The sequence below is a fragment of the Hydra vulgaris genome, chromosome 01 (genome assembly GCF_038396675.1).
Source record: "Hydra vulgaris chromosome 01, alternate assembly HydraT2T_AEP".
In the NCBI taxonomy this organism is placed as follows: Eukaryota; Metazoa; Cnidaria; class Hydrozoa; order Anthoathecata; family Hydridae; genus Hydra; species Hydra vulgaris.
In genome coordinates, this window is record NC_088920.1 from 2,971,055 (window position 1) to 2,988,654 (window position 17,600).

General features: G+C 29.7%; 1 long non-coding RNA gene across 1 annotated transcript; it reads right to left on the reverse strand.

Moving 5' to 3' along the window:
* Window positions 1-309: 309 nt before the first annotated feature.
* On the reverse strand, window positions 310-2,157 carry LOC136074738 (uncharacterized). The gene is made up of 3 exons (XR_010635380.1): window positions 1,762-2,157; window positions 760-1,657; window positions 310-655 (listed from the first exon to the last, which is right to left on the reverse strand). It is a non-coding gene; the product is annotated as an uncharacterized LOC136074738 (long non-coding RNA).
* Between the last annotated feature and the right edge of the window lie 15,443 nt (window positions 2,158-17,600).

Below are 17,600 nucleotides of genomic sequence, written 5' to 3' on the forward strand. Positions count from 1 at the left end.
ATCACACAAAACTTTAGACCTGGGAGATGTGAATATAAAAGTAGATTGTAGATGATGTCATTGGGTAAGAATCATGAATGAATGTACAAACTATTTTGAGAGTTTCAGATAAATCTGTTGCCTGAAAAATTGTCTGCAAAACTTGCAGGTAATGAGACAAATTGTAAGAAACCTTTCCAGTTCCAAAACAAAATTTGACAACATTATCAATTGTTTTTAGCAATGAAACTAAAGGTAACAACAAAAACGGGCTAACTTTAACAAGGACATCAGCATCAAAAAGTTTATCTGCATGTCAAAGTAGCTTACGACATGCATTGCCTTCAAAGAACTCACCCTAAACAAAATATACGAATTAACTCATTTTGATTTTAATTAGTAAAAACTGTCTCTAAATTTTTTATTAAATTCTCACCTGGTAAATTTTTGAAATCAATTTTAACTTTAAGGGCCATAGCATGGCTTTTTCTCTGCCTAAAAGTGGCAAAATTCCGTTCCAAAAAACATGACTAACGAATCCTTGTATTAAATGTAATTCAGGAAGAGAGCATTTAGCTATAACAAACAAAAAATCTGGTTCGTTTAAAAGTGGAAGGTTCACTGTGCTCATAGTGTTTGGGGCATCTCTTTTTTTATTCCTCCTAATAGCTGAAACCTAATAAAATATATATTAAACATATATTAAATGTTTATTATTAAACAGGTGAAAATACATTGACGACAGAAAATTATTTAAAACATAATGTTGTAAAATTTTACCTGTCGTAGCATTTTCTCAGATCATCATATGTTCGCAAACCTGCACAGCTATTGTTCAAAGATTTCAAAAAAATATCTAAATTGCAGTTTACATTGCATATATCTTCTTCCTTTTGTGTAATTAATCCTCAGAGTGACCGTAATTTAACATAGCAATATAGACAAGGATTTGTTGAAGTGGCTGTCTGCAGACCATTGACAACCAAAATTAATTTAAAATCAGCTAAAAAAACAAAAGGAATCCTATCTATCTTAATTAGATTAAACAGCAGTTTCATGTTTTCATAAAATTCTTTGATTTGAGGTACTATACAAAGCATTATTAATCTGTGAACACCTGTTAACTTCCCTTTTTTGCTTTTTTTAACAAATGTATTCTTGTTTTATACAAATTGATAGACAAATTGTAAGAAACCTTTCCAGTTCCAAAACAAAATTTGACAACATTATCAATTGTTTTTAGCAATGAAACTAAAGGTAACAACAAAAACGGGCTAACTTTAACAAGGACATCAGCATCAAAAAGTTTATCTGCATGTCAAAGTAGCTTACGACATGCATTGCCTTCAAAGAACTCACCCTAAACAAAATATACGAATTAACTCATTTTGATTTTAATTAGTAAAAACTGTCTCTAAATTTTTTATTAAATTCTCACCTGGTAAATTTTTGAAATCAATTTTAACTTTAAGGGCCATAGCATGGCTTTTTCTCTGCCTAAAAGTGGCAAAATTCCGTTCCAAAAAACATGACTAACGAATCCTTGTATTAAATGTAATTCAGGAAGAGAGCATTTAGCTATAACAAACAAAAAATCTGGTTCGTTTAAAAGTGGAAGGTTCACTGTGCTCATAGTGTTTGGGGCATCTCTTTTTTTATTCCTCCTAATAGCTGAAACCTAATAAAATATATATTAAACATATATTAAATGTTTATTATTAAACAGGTGAAAATACATTGACGACAGAAAATTATTTAAAACATAATGTTGTAAAATTTTACCTGTCGTAGCATTTTCTCAGATCATCATATGTTCGCAAACCTGCACAGCTATTGTTCAAAGATTTCAAAAAAATATCTAAATTGCAGTTTACATTGCATATATCTTCTTCCTTTTGTGTAATTAATCCTCAGAGTGACCGTAATTTAACATAGCAATATAGACAAGGATTTGTTGAAGTGGCTGTCTGCAGACCATTGACAACCAAAATTAATTTAAAATCAGCTAAAAAAACAAAAGGAATCCTATCTATCTTAATTAGATTAAACAGCAGTTTCATGTTTTCATAAAATTCTTTGATTTGAGGTACTATACAAAGCATTATTAATCTGTGAACACCTGTTAACTTCCCTTTTTTGCTTTTTTTAACAAATGTATTCTTGTTTTATACAAATTGATAGACAAATTGTAAGAAACCTTTCCAGTTCCAAAACAAAATTTGACAACATTATCAATTGTTTTTAGCAATGAAACTAAAGGTAACAACAAAAACGGGCTAACTTTAACAAGGACATCAGCATCAAAAAGTTTATCTGCATGTCAAAGTAGCTTACGACATGCATTGCCTTCAAAGAACTCACCCTAAACAAAATATACGAATTAACTCATTTTGATTTTAATTAGTAAAAACTGTCTCTAAATTTTTTATTAAATTCTCACCTGGTAAATTTTTGAAATCAATTTTAACTTTAAGGGCCATAGCATGGCTTTTTCTCTGCCTAAAAGTGGCAAAATTCCGTTCCAAAAAACATGACTAACGAATCCTTGTATTAAATGTAATTCAGGAAGAGAGCATTTAGCTATAACAAACAAAAAATCTGGTTCGTTTAAAAGTGGAAGGTTCACTGTGCTCATAGTGTTTGGGGCATCTCTTTTTTTATTCCTCCTAATAGCTGAAACCTAATAAAATATATATTAAACATATATTAAATGTTTATTATTAAACAGGTGAAAATACATTGACGACAGAAAATTATTTAAAACATAATGTTGTAAAATTTTACCTGTCGTAGCATTTTCTCAGATCATCATATGTTCGCAAACCTGCACAGCTATTGTTCAAAGATTTCAAAAAAATATCTAAATTGCAGTTTACATTGCATATATCTTCTTCCTTTTGTGTAATTAATCCTCAGAGTGACCGTAATTTAACATAGCAATATAGACAAGGATTTGTTGAAGTGGCTGTCTGCAGACCATTGACAACCAAAATTAATTTAAAATCAGCTAAAAAAACAAAAGGAATCCTATCTATCTTAATTAGATTAAACAGCAGTTTCATGTTTTCATAAAATTCTTTGATTTGAGGTACTATACAAAGCATTATTAATCTGTGAACACCTGTTAACTTCCCTTTTTTGCTTTTTTTAACAAATGTATTCTTGTTTTATACAAATTGATAGACAAATTGTAAGAAACCTTTCCAGTTCCAAAACAAAATTTGACAACATTATCAATTGTTTTTAGCAATGAAACTAAAGGTAACAACAAAAACGGGCTAACTTTAACAAGGACATCAGCATCAAAAAGTTTATCTGCATGTCAAAGTAGCTTACGACATGCATTGCCTTCAAAGAACTCACCCTAAACAAAATATACGAATTAACTCATTTTGATTTTAATTAGTAAAAACTGTCTCTAAATTTTTTATTAAATTCTCACCTGGTAAATTTTTGAAATCAATTTTAACTTTAAGGGCCATAGCATGGCTTTTTCTCTGCCTAAAAGTGGCAAAATTCCGTTCCAAAAAACATGACTAACGAATCCTTGTATTAAATGTAATTCAGGAAGAGAGCATTTAGCTATAACAAACAAAAAATCTGGTTCGTTTAAAAGTGGAAGGTTCACTGTGCTCATAGTGTTTGGGGCATCTCTTTTTTTATTCCTCCTAATAGCTGAAACCTAATAAAATATATATTAAACATATATTAAATGTTTATTATTAAACAGGTGAAAATACATTGACGACAGAAAATTATTTAAAACATAATGTTGTAAAATTTTACCTGTCGTAGCATTTTCTCAGATCATCATATGTTCGCAAACCTGCACAGCTATTGTTCAAAGATTTCAAAAAAATATCTAAATTGCAGTTTACATTGCATATATCTTCTTCCTTTTGTGTAATTAATCCTCAGAGTGACCGTAATTTAACATAGCAATATAGACAAGGATTTGTTGAAGTGGCTGTCTGCAGACCATTGACAACCAAAATTAATTTAAAATCAGCTAAAAAAACAAAAGGAATCCTATCTATCTTAATTAGATTAAACAGCAGTTTCATGTTTTCATAAAATTCTTTGATTTGAGGTACTATACAAAGCATTATTAATCTGTGAACACCTGTTAACTTCCCTTTTTTGCTTTTTTTAACAAATGTATTCTTGTTTTATATGTACTGAACTATACCACTAGATAAGTTTAGACATATCACAATCCCATAAGGTTTTTTGTTTCTTTTTTGTTTCTATCTAGTTTTCTTGATCTGACGTCGCTAAGTTAGTTTGTTGTGGTTTGCACTATACAGTGTTCACTAACGTTCGTTAGGTCTTTTTGTCAACAATATTGTTTTTAAACGTTACGTTTTTCAGTGGTTATAAGCTATTAGTAAAAAATCGCATTTATTGTCTCATCTGTTTATTTTTTTTACTATTCTCTGCCTACTGATTATATGTCTGTATTTTTTTATCTCTGGCTAATCATTTTTTATTTTATCTGAGTTCGTTTTGTGTGATAGCTTTTGTCTCTACTTATCAGGCAAGATTTATATTTCTCATACTATTGGAGTCACCAGATTTTCTACCATATTTTCAACTAACTACTTTTATACTAACGACAAACATTCTGAGTTTCGATGATTATGAGTGATATTTACTTATTATATTTAAAAGACACATTTCAGCCATAAAAGAAACGGTAAGTTACTCATAATTATTAATTTCTATTTTCTATTTGCTTTGTATTATTTCTATACATTAAATTGTTTATTTTTATACATACGCATACATGCATGTGTACACGTTTGTCTTTTCTAATGTAAGTGTACATGATATTTATATTTATCAACATATTTGCTTATATTTACACCACGCGCATCCCTTAGCACCCTCATGAGATCTCTAAGAATGTTGGAGCTGTATTAAAAACTGGGATAGGGATTGGGATTTTTGGCTTTTGTAGTGTAGTCCTGTTATATTGCAATATTGACTAGCATGACGTAGAGTGCAGGCGGTGTGATTTGTTGCAAGGACACGCCCCTGACGAGTGGCGTTAGTGCAGATCTCGGGCTCTCCGAAACGTCATTGGTGATCGCAGTGCATTCCTGAGGAGGGGGATCACCATTATTCACTACTTAATTCTGATTGGTTACAATGGCACCAACATTTCTTTACCTCTTACACCCACGTATTATAGCGCTTTGTAAGCTTTATATTATGAATTTGTTACATTAACGACATTTATATACTTTTATCTCACACAGGTGATTCTCAGTTTTCAGTTTGTTATCTAGAGTTTAGACCATATATAGTAGCACATTTACTAGCCTATTTTTTATATTGTATTTCTTTTTATATTGCTCGTACTTATATTTTTTATCATTTTACTTTATATTTTGTTATCTACTTATTTTATTGTTATTGTATGGCGCGATAATTTTAGCCATGGTTGCCTTTAATGAACCAGCGGATCGATATTGACTTGTTTACTCATAGATCATTGTTTTATCATTTGTTTAGTATGACTAGAGCGTGAGTTATTGTTCACCTAATCCCTGAGTCCTAAAATTTTCTTCCTCCTACAAAATAGTCTTTACATTCATTTATGATTCTCACCCAATGACATCATCTACAATCTACTTCTATTTTCACATCTCCCAGATCTACGTGACTGGACGGCTCCGTTGGTCACTTTTTGCGACCATTGTGTCGCATAAACAAATAAAATTATGACCTTGTGAAAACAATTTATTTTATTTTATTTTTTTTTTTTTTTTTTTTTTTTGTAATTTATCTTAAGCAGAGATAAATACTTTTATAAAGATTTTTTTGTTTTTAAATTAACTTGTGTGTGCCTCAAACAGATCTCAGTTTGACTTTTAATTTGTGTTTTAAATAAACGTTTTGAATCTGATCACAAACCACCAACTGCAAGAGCACAAATACATCATAGTTCAGATAAGTTATTCCCAATAAATTTGTCTGATAGTTTAAATTTGTCAGAATATTGGTTTATAAAATTAAAGAAATCCTTTGTAGAAATATTAAACAAAAATGTTTTATTTCAAAATATAAGTATGCAAAACAGATAGCTTATAACAGATAGGAAGTAAGAGATTTTTAAGCATTTTTTGTGAATTAAGACATAAGAGGTTTTTTATTGGATAAGAATAATTTTTTTGATACTAACAGTGAAGCAATTTGTGGGCCATGAGTTTAGATGGGATATAAGTTCTCATCCAAATTAAATTTATTGAAGATGCAAGAAACCAAATTTACCAGACAAAATCTTATTTTTAAACAGAAATGTAAGGCTATCAGTAAATCTACAGTTTTACTAATAGCATTACCAGATTACTTTTTGTTTGAATGATTGTTATCTATGTTAAAAGTTAAAAAGAATGAAACAAGGTACATCTGCACTTCTAATATATCCTCAATCGAAAATGGAAAGATAGATTCATTTTTTTTTTTTTTAAATTTAAATCTTTTATAAAAAAAAAACCATTATTATAAAGTTAGTTAATTTATTATGCTTTTTAAGCGAAAATATTTTTTTGTTTAACACGTAACGTTAAGCTCGCTTTTACATGGAGGGTAAAAGCTGTATAAAGCTAATACGATACCGACAATAAATATCTCGATGTTTGGGCTTTTTTAACGTCGCGGTAAACAAAATATAACATTTTTTAAAAAAGAACTGATTGTGTCGACACTTAATAAAAGCAAAATTTATGTCACAAAAAAATATAAAATTTATTTAAACTAACTACATGATTTGAGTTAATCATCAAAAGTTTAACCTTCTGTCGGGCGCTTGATCGAAATGATACGCATCAATCATTTCTATCTTGTACATGTTTTTGAGTAATGACTTCGTTACGTTTATATAATAAGAAATTTTTTATGAAATTATTTATAATACATAACTTTATATTCGCTTCATTTATAGGTATTACTAAAGTAACTGATAATAATTTACAAACTGTAAATTTTGTTTTAAAAAAAAAACGCGTTTTAACACATTATTTGTGGCTTTTAAATTATCTTAATGACGTCAGACAAAATAACAGTAACCAAATCAATTTTTTAATTTTTTATTTTCGTTTTATTTATTTCACATCAATTAAATTAATAGTTTATGTTCTCCAACGAAATTATATAATTTATTATTCGACGTATTATCAAGCTTTTAACGTGATCTAAACCTTATGGTGAAGCCTCAAATACTTTCATTTCAAATATAATTAAACTAACTACTTTAAACGCTATAAATAAACCATAATTAATCTAATAAAACTGAGTAAATAAATATACCATAATTAATGTAATAAAACTGAGTAAAATATATTTCAAAAAGTTCATTCAGAAAATAAAAAAAAATCTTCGTGAGACATGGAAAGGCATAATTAGATTAGATTTGGTTCAGTCAACTTATGTATGTTTAATTAATGTATGTTTTGTTAACTCTAAGCAATTTGGAGGTACATTATTGACATTTTCGACATTTATTAGACTATATATTTCATAAAAACGGTTGTGATAGTTACGATATCATTCTATAAAACTAAACGGTTGATTCAAAATTTTTTCGAATATGTGAAAAAAGTTCTTTTTAAAGTTCGATCGTCGAGTTTTAAGTATATACAACCTAACGTTGTTTTTTTCTTAAAAAAGTTTTACGAACTCATAGTGTCACCGTTTATTAAAACGTACACGGGGAACAAAACCTCCTAAAATTTGTAAATAATTTATATATAGTTATATATATTCGTAAGTAAATTCTTCAGTTTTATATTCATTTATTTGTTTTTATTAAAAAAGTTTTTTATTTTAAAACTAAATTTATATATTTCTAAAACAATAACTTACGGCGACTGTCTTTTGTATAGGATTGATGATAATAAGTATTTTTTTGTTGTGGTTATATTAGTTAAATTATATTATAAATATACAAGATTAAATTGCTAAAATATATAAACCTTTCAATTTAATGTAACATTTTTTATAATATTTTGATTTCTATCTATAAGCTTATTCTTTTTAATATAAAATAGCATATAGATACGTGTTTATAATTTTCAAACTGTTTATATATTTAATCGTTATATGTTAATGGAAAGAGTTTTAAATTAATATGAAAATGGTGAAATATTTTATAAAAACGAACGATTTTATATTGTTTCATCTCCATTTGTGTATGAAAATTTTTTATAAGAATATTGCAACTTGAAAATAACGCTTTCACGAAATTGAAGTTTTGTATTCGTTAATTTGTTTTTGTTTTTTTTTAATGTATGAAAATATAATATGAGTTTCCTTTTGGAAATACGATAATTGAGTATGAAAGAGTAAGTTTTTCAATTAAAAGGTAGATTGAAAATAGATGTAAAAAATTAAATAAATATGTTGAAAAAGAAATCAACCTGCCTTTAAAACGTTAGCGGTGCAAAAAAAAAAAGCGTATTTATAAACCTTAAAAATTTCTTAAGTTAACACATCATCTCGGCACAAAAACTCTACACTGCAAAAAGTATGTTATCGTCGCGTGGAAAACATTGTTTTTACACATTTTTTACTTTAAATAATGTTTGGCATGCTTTTGTATGCCAAAAACTAGTAAATTATGATAAATGTATGTACATATCTATGTCATACTACTTTTAAAACATACTGAGGTATTATTCAATTGCATTTTCAACCGACTGTTTGTAATCGTTTTTTTTTTTTTTCGTTTTATATGTTTCCAACATTTGTCGACAGTTTGTCTAAATTTAATATTCTGGCATGAAACTGTGTTTCTTTTGCAAAAAGTTTCAGAGAAATATTATTTTTATGAAACAGTTGTGAATGAGGAATTATTTTCTTGTTTACGTTAAAATGTTTGTTACATGGATTTATTATTTACTTTTTAAAACAATGTCATTTGATGCGATTTTATGCGTTTTAATGGTAAATTTTAAATTTAATCGATTATCGGTTTATCTAAGGTATGTTTGTTGCTTGTTTTAATATATTGTATATATTACATTTTGTAGCTATGCTTTAATGATGAAATAATGTTGACTATGATGTCTAAATGTCTCTTTATTATGAATCTTTCTAATTTCTTTGTATTTCACCATGACAGCCTTTTTTCATAAGTCTTGCGTATTTCTGTTTAGACTTTAATCGCTCAGTATAAATCAAGAAACGCATGTTGTATCACATATTATTATATTTTATCTTATAAAATTTATAAAAATATATCATTTGGAAGACAGATAAAAATTTTTTCAACGGGTTAATTATGTGAATAAAGTGCGAAATATTTTTCTTAACTTTTTTTTCTGCACTTTATTCCTGCACATGACCTGTTGAAAGTTTCAGAATTTTACGAATTTACTATTAGACGTCCTTAAAGAAATAAATTCGTCAAAGTTTTTAATCAACGTCGAAATCGAATGAACAAATATTCTTTTTACAAAATTTCTTTTGAAAATTGATTTATAAAAAACATTCACTTGTTTAATAAAATGTTTTATGTTTTATTAAAACAACCGAACGACAAAAATTTTTTGGAATATATGAATAAAAGAAAGTATTTTTAAGTTATATAAATGAATAATTTTTGTTATGTTATTTTTAATATATTTAATTTATAACTTATACTTAAATTATTTCGTTTTAAAAATGTGATAAATGTTTAAATTAACGAAATAAAAAAAATTGTTTATTTTTTTTTTTTTTTTTAAAGAATTATTTTTATTTAAAAGTTTCACTATTTTAATATTTTTATATATCATTTTAATTTAATATTTATTTGTGTATATAATATTATTATGTAAAATATAATCTATTTAATAAAAATAAAAATTTTTATATGATTTTTTATTCAATCATTAAATTCATAAAAAATTAATTAAATTAAATGTATGAATATATGTAGAATATTACAATGTATATAATTTTTATTGTTATAATTTATTATTTTAATAATTTATTTGTTTATTTTTATAATTAATATTTAATTTTACTTTAGATCGTCTGAGAAAAAGTGAAGATCGAAAAGATTTAAAAAGTAAAGATTTATTCATTGAATGTTTTTATGAAAGTCAATCATCATTTACTAATCAAATAAAATTAATTGTTGATGAAAATTGGTGGATTTCGATTGACGATGGGAAAACTTCTTACTTAACTTCTTGCGAAAATTATTTCATAAATCATTACTTAAAATCTGGAAGCAAGTTAGCGTGGTTACGTGTTGATAAAAATATTTTAAGTGATGAAGAAAAAAAACTTATAACTCAATGTTTAACTAATGTTCGCATTGTCACCTTTTATCGTCCAATAAATTTCGAAGGATGGAAACCGAAAGATAAGATTAAAGTGTTGAATATATTGATCTCACGTTATTTAATAACAAAAAAAGATTTTGAAGAGAATTTTCTTCCGTGGATTAATCTTTGTGAAGAATTAGATCTTGAACTTCACAACCACATTGATTTTATTAAAGAAATTTATGAATGGATTTGTTGTTCGAATGTCAAGAAGTTTGTGATCATGTACCATGGAAAATATTTTCGTAACCTCGAAGAATTAAAAAACTTTACAACACGATAAAATATTTAATATTTTAAATATATTAAAAAAAAACAATAATTATAAACTAATAATGAAATATATAATGTATTAATTTATAATAAATATGTTTTTAAATATGCAAATTAATTTTACTAGTTTATTAGATTTATTATTTAAAAGTTTAAATTTTTATTAATAAAATATCATAAAATAATTCGTTTTCAAATATATTAATAGTTATAATTATAATATAAATTAATAAATTATTAATTTATTAAATATAACTATTATTATGGTATATAAATTTTTATAATTTTTTTATTGTTATAACTATTTTTTATTGTTATTATTATTAATAATATTATACTTTTCAAATTACGGTACATAATTTAGTATTGTTTTTTTTTTACATTTTTATATTTTTATTTTATATTATATTTATTTATATTATATCCTCAGTTTTTAGTTATTATGTTATTAATATATAATTTTTTAAATCATTTTGTTTACAAATATTTGTTAAATATTTTATGTATACTTTTATTTTTTATTATGTTTAAGAATTTTTACTAAATATGCAAATTAAATATATATTTTTTTAACTTTGTTATTAATTTCTTTTCAAATAGTATCCTACTATATTTAAGATAAAGTCATAAGTTTTTGATTTGGTTAAACTTTGAAAAATTTTAATTTTATAATAAATATAAAAATTATTTTTACATTAGATTTGCACTTTTTATACACTTTTTACACGAATTAATGTTGATAAAAAATAATTTGCTAAGATTTTCGCCATTGTTTATTTAAGAGATATGCGTCGTCAAGAAAATAAAAAAACTCGATGGTTTAGTAGAATTTTTCGTCGAAGCTTTTCAGTTCGAAATTTCATGTTTCATCTCACGTTTTTACTTTATATTAAACCGTCTTTAAATTGTATTTAATCGATCAAAGTGTTATAAAATATAAAATTTCAATAAATATTATAACAAATATTTTAAGTTAATATATTTTTTTTTAACTAGTTTTCATTTTTTTTGTGAAAAGTTTATTTAAAATTTAATTAAACCTTTTTTTTTACGACCAATAAATAGTTCAAAGGGGTCGTCCAATAAGTACGTACGCTCATAGGGGGAAGGGGGGAGGTCATCAAAAAGCGTATAGGGGGAGAGGAGGGGTTCAATTTAGAAGTACGTACCTCGATTTTCTAATTTATCACATTTAACCAGCTAATCAATAAAAAATTAAAATTTTGACTAAAGATCCTAGTTTGCCAACATAAAAGGATGTATGGTTTTAGGAGTAGAGGGTATAGTTTCTCTCTACGCACACACATGCGCAAACGCCCTCAGGATTTTTTTTGATGTTCTACATAGGATACTTTCACACATCGTGCAAACTCCAAACTTAAGTATGTTTATACCTATGCCAAATGAGGAGGCCTTGCAAAAAATTGGGATTGCGGAGGCCTGGAAACAAAGAGCTCTAAAAGACTTGTCCCTACCCATATGTGTAGGCACTAATGTAGTAAAATTTTCAACTATGCTACTTAAATTTATCGACAGATTTTAATATTTGTAGAAAAATATTGTAAATTACAAAAGTTATGACCATGCAAATTTTCCGACCCCTAAAATGAGGAGGGTGTAAACTTTGCAGGGTCATAACTTTTGTTTATTACAAAATTTACAATATAAGATGTAAAACCTGTCGATAAATTGAAATTTTGTTTTAGATAGTAACGTTGGAAATTTTACTACATATTGCCCTCACGTATGGGCAGGGGCACATCCCACACCTTAAATGTTGGCCCTGAGTAAAGCATGATTTCAGGCAATCTAAATTTTTAGTTGTTAAAAAGTAGGTTTTGCAGCACTGTGGTTAAGAGGGTTTTTTTTCAACTTTTTGGCACATAAAATTGCTGTCTTGACTTATTATGAGGGTTTATTCGATATTCAGCATTTCTTTTTCTTTCATTATTAAATACTTTGCATCCTGCAATCATAGGAAAAGCCTGGTTCCATGTTCAGTTTTTAAAAAATATTAAATGATGCTTTTGCTCCAATATTAATATAAGCAACAGCATCATATAATTTCTAATTGGGTAAGCGAGACAAATGTTTGTTTTGGTATACCCAAATCATTCTGTTAAACGATTCATTAGCATTTTGTGTTTTACCGTGCAATGGTCAGATCAGGTTATCCTGCTACTGGTAACATGTAACCCAGTACAATCTACTTCATGTCCTGCTGCCTTGTAGGATATGCCTTTTAAGGCAAAGGCTAGGAGATGCAAACTCCGATTTAAAACACCCCCTGCCTTGGGGCTCTTAATTGAGTAAAGGCTAGAGATGGTGTCTCGATAAAAATACTCATCTTGGGCAGATGTTAAATGCACCCGGCTACTGTCTTATAGAAGGCCTCCTAGGCAAAGACTTAAGGGGTAAACAGATTCTATCTGTTGACCAGCCTCGCACCCTTTCTTCATCTATTAGGCTGACGCAGATGTATTTTTAATACATTGTTTCCAGTTTAGGATGTTGAATGCAGGATCTTCTTGACTCAATGCATGGGTTTGCTTGTGTCACTGTTTTTATGACTAGGCAACTCATTCTATTATCTCCTAATGAGGGTACAGCTCTAAAACTCAGTTTTATGGTTCTGAGGCCGGCTGGTAGTCAGGTTTCCCGAACTCTTTGGTAGCTCTCAGAGAGGCTGATTCCATCAACAGCTGAAAAATATCAAAGTATTAACAGTGCCATGTTGCGCATGGATGGTGTCCCTGTTTGTACTTTTGGTGTGCATTGCGGAGGCCACATTTGGAGCCCTTTGTTACGGCTTAGGGTTTAGTAGTAGTAATGAGCCATTTGCTTGGGCTATTAAACAGTGTTCTGAGTACTATCTATGCTTTGAGTCAAGTTCTTCAATCTCATTTAAAAATGAATAAAGTACCAAAAACTATAAAACACAAAAAACCATCATCATCACCAAGTTCTCTAAACCTATCATTCACTAATACTCGTGGTCTTCGAAGTAACTTTTCTTCTGTTGAATCTTATCTCTTGCAAAGTTCACCAGACCTACTTGCTCTTTGTGAGACTAATTTGAGTTCGGCTGTCTCATCTTGTGATCTTAGTTTTGATGGTTATCTTCCTCTGATTCGTAAAGACTCCAATAGTCACATGCTTGGCCTGGGCATTTACATTCGTAAGAATTCACCTGTTTGTCGTGAAACTAGGTTTGAATCCACAGACTATTCTTTCATGTGCTTTCGTTTAGAACCACTTTACTCTATTACCTTTCTCTTCGTTCTATATCGCTCTCCTTCATCTCAAGACTGCACTCTTTTTGATGTTATTTCTGATCATATTGACCAAGCCCTATCTCTTTATCCATCAGCTAACATAGTTGTTGTCGGTGACTTTAATGCCCACCACTCTGAATGGCTTGGCTCTAGTGTCAGTGACTCTGCAGGCATTAAAGCCCACAACTTTTGCCTTTCTCGATCCCTAACTCAAATAGTCAACTTTCCTACTCGCTTTCCTGACAACCCGAATCATTTACCTTCTCTACTCGACTTATGTCTTGTTTCTGATCCTAGTCAGTGCTCAGTTTCTCCGCATTCACCCTTAGGTTCTTCTGATCACAGTTTGATCTCTCTAAAACTAATATCTCATTCTTCTTCATCACCTGAATCCCCCTAATATCGAACCTCTTACAATTACAGTAAAGCTGACTGGGATTCTTTCCGTGACTCTCTTTGTGATGGCCCTTGGGTAGAAATCTTTCAACTTCCTGTCGACAAATGTGCTTCTTACATAACTTCGTGGATTCAGGCTGGCATGGAATCTTTAATTCCCTCTCGACGATTCCAGGTCAAGCCTCACTCTCCTCCATGGTTTCCCTCGCACTGTGCTGCTGCGATTGCCAATCGAAACCGTTACTTCCAAATTTATCAGCAAAACAATTCTCCAGAAAACAGACGTCTGTTTATTACTGCTAGAAACAACTGTAAAATGGTTTTGTCTAACGCCAAAACCCGCTATTCTCAGGTCATGAAATCTCGCATCTCATCTCAAAAATTAGGCTCTCGTGACTTCTGGAGAATCTTTAATAGTTTTAATAATAAGGGCAAATCTATAATTCCACCTCTCTTGTATGGCTCAGACTTTGTCACCTCACCTAAAGACAAAGCCAAATTGTTTGCTAAAAACTTTTAATCAATATCATCTCATGATTCCACTAATTGCATTTTACCTAATATTGCCAACAAACAGGTTGATCCATTGCTTGACATTCATATCACTCCAGCATCTGTATCTAAAGTGATTTCCTGCCTAAACTGTTCTACAGCTTGTGGCCCGGACAACATACCTGTTATCGTCTTGCAGAAGTGTTCTCCGGAGCTGTCGTCTATACTCTCAAAACTATTCAACAAGTGCTTCTCAGAGTCTTGCTTTCCAGCCTGCTGGAAAGCCGCATCTGTTATCCCTATCTTCAAAAATTCTGGAGAGCGATCTGATTCGTCTAACTACCGTCCCATTAGTCGTCTTCCTATCATAAGAAAGGTTTTTTATTCTTTAATTTACAAACACTTAATTTCTCATCTTGAATCTAATAATTTACTTTCTGACCATCAATATGGATTTCGATCTTCTCGCTCTACAGCTGATTTGCTAACAGTAATAACTGACAGGTTTTATTGTGCATTAGATAAAGGTGGAGAGGTTAAGGCCATCGCTCTTGACATTTCAAAAGCTTTTGATAAAGTTTGGCATGCTGGTCTTCTCCATAAGCTTTCTTCTTATGGTGTATCTAGCAACATCTTTAAGATAATTGAATCCTTCCTTTCCAATTGTAGTATAAAGTTTTCCTTGATGGACAGCACTCTTCTTCTTATTCTGTAACTTCAGGGGTTCCTCAAGGGTCTATCCTTGGCCCTATACTCTTTTTAATTTACATTAACGATCTTCCAGATATTCTAACATCTAAGGCGGCATTGTTTGCTGAACTGGCTGGTGAACTTTATTTCAGATAAAACTCAACTTTTTTCAGCCAATCATTATAGCAATAATTTAGATCTTTCTATATTTATGAACGGTGATGTACTCGATGAGTCACCTACTCTTCATCTTCTAGGATTAACTCTTACTTCCAATCTTTCTTGGAAACCATATATCAAATCAGTTGCAAAATTAGCATCTGCTAAGGTTGCATCTCTTTATCGAGCTCGCCACTTTCTTACTCTGGATTCTATTCTCTGTCTCTATAAATCTCAAATGCGGCCTTGTATGGAATACTGTTGCCACATCTGGGGCGGATCTTCTAATGATGCCCTTTTTCTTTTAGACAAGGTGCGAAAACGCATTGTAAACATAGTTGGACCTGCTCTTTCAGCCAACCTCCAACCATTATCACATCGTAGTAATGTTGCTTCTCTTTCTCTTTTCTACAAATACTATAATGGGCACTGCTCTAAAGAGCTAGCGTCTCTTGTGCCATCTACTAAAATTCATTCTCGTGTTACTCGTCATTCAATAAAGTGTCATCCTTTTTCTGTGACTGTTCCTAAGTGCTCCAAAAACGCTTATTCGTCTAGTTTTTTTCCTCGAACATCAGTTCTTTGGTATTCGCTTCCTTCATCTTGCTTTCCTGATTCATATAATTTACAATCTTTTAAGTCGTCCGTCAATCGTTATCTTGCTCTACAATCTTCATCTTTTCTCTTTCAGTAACTTCCATCTTTAATTAGTGGCTGCTTGCAGCCTTGTTGGAATTGAAGATATTTAAAAAAAAAAAAAAAAAAAAAAAATTTTTGTCTTCGCTTAACTCTTCAAATATATATCTCACTTTCATAACAACGTCCATTGGTAAACCCGGTCCTGGCTTATATGTTGTTGTTTTATTTATTTTATCAGCATCGTGTTTGCACCAGCTGTTTGAACCAGTAGGGCAGTGTGGAAAATGTAAGCTTTTATTTTTTGATGAAGCCACATGAAATAGCGATGCTAACACTCCTGCCTTCATTTCCTTTAGGTTACCTGCATTTTTTCTGATTGCAACTCCAACAAAATTTTGTAAGCGATCAATTGTCGCATTGTAAGACGTCCTTTGCCACCAAGGCCTTTTTCTCTTTTCTTTAAATTCCGCAGCCGTGTTCCAACTCTCTTTTGATAATGTCCAACGCATTCCAGCTTTTCGATTTTTTTATCAGGGTATGTATTTTTTACGTTCATGTAACTTTTACTGTCTCCATCACCTAAATATTGAATATATCTTAACTGGCGATTATCAAAAGAACGCTGAAAAATATTTTTTGTTCCTTCTGGCTCCATACCACCAGCAGAACTTTGGTAATTTTACATACAAACATGGGAATTTCTCCATAGTGCATAAGCATTTGGATTAGACTTTTGAAGGTCTTGATTAAAACTAAAGCCTATACAATATCTAAACATGACTTCAACATCTAACACTTTGCCACTAACAGTAGAGATAACAGAAAAGACTCAAACGAGGATATTCAGCAATGATTATCATCGTTTGTGCAATGTACTATCGCAAGATACACAAATATCAGTTGGTGCCAAAGATGTTTTTTGCAATTTACTTCTAGCATTTATCATTGTTTGTTCTGCTACAGTTTTAACAGCTGTTGCAATTATTTCAGTAGATTTTTAAAGCTGTTTTTGGTCAAAGGCTTAGGTAAATTTAAAAAAGTGCAAAACATTTTTATGCCTGCATATCCATGGCCCAATAGTCGCATGCAATAAATTATTCGCTTATTATTATCAAATCCTTTTTTATTATTATCATTGATAGAGGTGTAGAACTGATGAAGATAGTTACAATCTTTTTTTTGACACTTAAGATATAACAAGGAAGATAAACCATGTAGTTTATTATATCTCTCACCTAATGAGAGTGTGGGACTACCACATTCTGGACACAGAAAAGAATTAAAAACAGAAACTAAAACAGCAACATCAATGATACGATACCAGATATACAAGGTTTCAAAACAAGTGTATCTTCTAAGTCTTCATCTTTTTGAGACG